Source organism: Galeopterus variegatus, unplaced genomic scaffold, assembly GCF_000696425.1.
Source record: "Galeopterus variegatus unplaced genomic scaffold, G_variegatus-3.0.2 Scaffold3237, whole genome shotgun sequence".
In the NCBI taxonomy this organism is placed as follows: Eukaryota; Metazoa; Chordata; class Mammalia; order Dermoptera; family Cynocephalidae; genus Galeopterus; species Galeopterus variegatus.
The window spans coordinates 4,355-8,708 of NW_007729348.1; positions in this window are offsets into that span (position 1 = coordinate 4,355).

A 4,354-nucleotide genomic window follows, 5' to 3' on the forward strand; every position below is an offset into this window, starting at 1 on the left:
GTCTGTGGTTCTCTTGGCCTTTCCCTTATATTGCATAAAGGCAGCTGTAGTGCCAACCATCTCATCTGCCTTCTAGATAGGAAGAAAGAAGACATGGAGAAGGGTGAAAAGGCCCCAGTGACTCAGAAGACTCTTCTAAAGAGTCTTCGAAGAAGTCACACTCAACAGCTTCTCCTTACATTTCCTGGGACACTCCTACCTGCAGGGTAGCAGCGTGTCCTATCTGCATGTCATTTTAGTGGGCATGCTGCCATCCCCATTGTGAAAACAATAAGGAACAAGAGGAGACTCTCCCTAAACTTCTCCTCAGACCTCTCCCCTACTGCTTCAGGATTCTCCTGCAACCCCCCATCTGAACCCTCCAAGACCCTCCAATGGATCCCCACCACTAGCCAGAATGCTCTTTCTAACGTGAGACTCTGGTCCCATCACCCCCACCAGCACCTTCACTAGGGGTCTGCCCCTGGATGCCCCAAATAAGACCCAATGGCCTACAGGGTAAAATTACCAGGCTGGCATTCAAGACCCTGGAGAATTGGTATAATCTCCAGAAACTGAAAGTTCTGTTTCTTTGCTGCAATGTTCCAAGTAGATTTCAGAAAAATGCAACCATTCTTGAGAGGGAAACATGGCTGATAACAGAGGATTTAAAAAACAAACACATTAGCTCTGGCCTGCCCAGATAACGGATAGAGGAGATGGTTATCCATTTCACTGATTTATATTGCTACGGTTTCTTCCACAGACCAAAGTGGGAGCATCTTTATGTCTCCCGCCCTCCACATTACTGCGGCATGAAAATTACATTTTTCACGAACCTTGGGAATTACTAAACGGCAGTGGTTTTATTCATTCAGGACTGAACTCAGCCATTTCTTCTATCAGAAGCTGAGTCCTGCTGTTATGCACAATTTCTTATCCAGGGAGACACCATGCAGAGTAAGTCAGGACCAGGACTCAGTGTGACAGCCACAATCTGGTGGGGCCCTGGGGTCTGGGGCTCATAGGGTCTCATGTCAGGGAGGAACTGCTGCCAGCTGGACTGCGGAGATGTGGTGAGGTTGAGACTCTGAAAAATGAGTGGAAAAATTTTGCCACTTCATAAAACCAATGTCAGTGGGTGAATCATAAACCACCCAGAGACTGTGAGAGCTGGCAAGGCCTTCCCAGTGGAGTCAGGGCCTTTTAACCCGAAGGTTGTGGCTAGGTTTTATGGGGTCTGTGAACCCATGAAATTCTGCATATATTTTTCTATGCATGTGTGCATTTCCCTGGCATTGCAGTTCATAGCTTTTATTATTTCTAAAAGGTTAAGAACCACTGGGCTGGTTTGACTGTCTCACCACAAAGAGGAGAAAACTGTGGGGTCCTTGGGAGAGAAGGGACCAGCCAAGTTCCCCTAGTGAGAAAGAGGCAGAACTAGGATTAGGAGTTAGGAGACTCAGGTTCCATTTTGGCCTGGCCGGATTCTGGCTCGGGCTGGTCACCTCACTGCGTTCTACTGAGTGTTCTACTACAACGTGCACTTCAGGAGTTGTCAAGGGAATTTTAAAAAGGAATTGATGCACTTTAATACCTGCTTAGGGTAGGTGAATAATGGATGCTCGATGAATATTGTTCGAATCACTGAAACTTTGAAAATCATCTTTTCAACTATTTTTCATCCGCTCAGCAAATGTTTATTGAGTATCTCTTACATCCCAGACACTGGATGAACCAAGCAGGCACAGTGCCGGCCCTGGCAGAGCTGGGAGTTCAGTAGGAGATACAGTTAAGAAAACAGACCATTGTTAATTGCCGTAACAATGAACTATTCTATTGTTGATGTAAGCAGTGTCATCAATGTCATCATGAGGTCTGCACAGGAACCTGAGAACATGGGGTAGGGGCTCCTAACTAGAGGTGGGGTGGGGTTGGGGGAATCAGGAAAGGCTTCACAGAGGAGGTGGCAACTAAGGTGAGACCTGAAGGAGAAGCAGGAGGTGGCCAGGCAAAGAGAGGGCTGGAACATCGTCCAGAGCACAGTGTATGCAAAGGTCTAGCGGCCAAAGAAAGCTTGGTGCTTTTCTTTAGGGAAGTAAAAATAGATCAGCCTTGCTGTTTTTAGCTGCTGCAGGCAGCCAAGAGAAGCCATGCTGAAATCAGCGTTCACAGCCAGCACATCTGAACCCCCCTTCATCTTTCATCCCCAGTTTCCCTCTGCCTTCATTTCTTTAATGTTGGCACCTTTATACATGATCATCTCCTGCTTCCTGTTGGTGCAGATGGTGTGGACTTCCTCTGGCCAGCCTCAGGAACTCTTTCAGCTCCTTCTCTTTAGAGGTGAGAAAGCTGGACAGGTAAGTGACTTACATCAGCCGACGCTGGAATTAGAACCCAGGCGTGCAGCCTGGTGAGCTCACGTTATCAGAGGCAGACAATCATTGTGTGCCTTGCTGGGCTGTCCCAGGCTAGCTAAACTCCCTTGGTTGCGGCCCTGCCAGGGACAGTCTGAGTGATCACCCCGGAGATGATTAATTCCTGCCTCCCTTGGCCGACCCTGGGTCTGCAGCCAAGCGCTGCTGTCATCTCTTTATTCTTCTGCTCCACCGTTATTGAAAATCAATAATCCGTCCATGCTGAATGAAGTTCAGTGACTGGGACTGAGTCCATAAATCAAATAAAAACTAGATTATATTTTAAAAGGGAAATAGGAATAAGAAGCTGCTTTGGGGTAGAGCTGGAGCCCCTGAGAGTTGGTTATCACAAAAGCAGAGATGAGCAAGAAGCTGGTACTACCTGCGGGGGAGGCGGGGTGCGGGGTGAGGAGGAAAGGGTGTGAGGCCTGGAAGTGCCTCCAGGAACACCTTATCCGGCCCCTTATGCTCCAGGTCAGAAGATTTCCCTCTGGTCACACTGCGAGAGCCAGAGCTGACCCCAGACCCAGGCTTTGGCCCTCCCCAGGGCCCACTGATATTCTCCCTCTACAACTGACCTCAAATCAATAAGAAACAACAGCTGAATTGAAGTGAATTTAAGAGAAAACCAAAGAGAGAGGTTTTAATTTTTTGTTGTCAAATCTCTCACTCTTTTCTTTACAGTTTTTGCCTTTAATGTTATGTTTTCAAGTCCTAAACAAAGATGTTTGCTCCCAGCCAAGGAGTCACCATCGTAGTTCTTGGAGCTAACACAGGGTCGGGAATTCATTTCCCCCCCAACTAAAGCGGAAGGACCTCCTAACACACGGGACGGGGCGTTAAGTAGGATTGTCAGAAGGGTATCGCCCTACTAGTGAAGCCAAATTAACCCTAGACTAAATGCTGCTCTGCAAGCCTCAAAAGGATCCGACTGATTCATGCTCCAGAACAAAATCTAATGATTTTATTTATTTATTTATTTATTTTAGAAGATCTTTTATTTATTTAATTTGTTGAAATTACATTTGTACCCTGTGTCCCCCCCATTATCCCCCAACCTCCCTCCCCTTCTCCCCCCCACCCCCTTTGTAGCCCTAGGAATGTTCTCTCCCTCTGTAAGACCACCACACTGCTGTGGTCTTTCTTTCTTTCCTTTCTTTCACTCTTAGCTCCCACATATGAGTGAGGACATGTGGTATATATCCCTCTGTGCTTTGCTTATTTCACTCAACATAAGTTTCCCCAGGTTCATCCATGTTGTTGCAAATGGGAGTATTTCATTCTTTTTTATGGCAGAATAGTATTCCACATGTATATATAACACAGTAATCGAATGATATTTAAAGGAATACAACAGAATCCAGAAATCAACAATGTAAAATTTACAATGCCCAGCATCCAAGTAAAATTACCAAGCAGGCAGGGAAGTAGGAAGATATGGGCTATAACCAGATGCAAAACTGATCAGCAGAAACAAACCAAGAAATAATAGAGATGATGGAATTAACAAACAAGAACATTAAAACAGCTATTATGATCCATGGGTTCAAGAAGATAGGAAAATGTGACCAGGATGACGAGAGAAATGGAAGTTTTTAAAATTTAAGATACAAATGGAGTTTCTAGAAGTGAAAAATATACTATCTGAAATGAAAAAAAAAAAAACAGAAAACAACACACACACACAAGATGGCATTGATAACAGATTAGATTCTGAAGAAGGAAAGATTAGTGAATTTCAAGCTATAGCTTAAGAAACTATCCAAAATGAAACATACGCTTACCATATGACCCAGCAATCATACTGATGGGTATCCTCCCAAGAGAAACAAAACCACATTCACATGAAGATCTGATATTCATAGCTTTGTTCATAATAATAAAAAACTGGCAACAACCTACATTTCTATCGACTGATGAAGGGATAAATAAAACACAATATATCCATGCAATAGAAT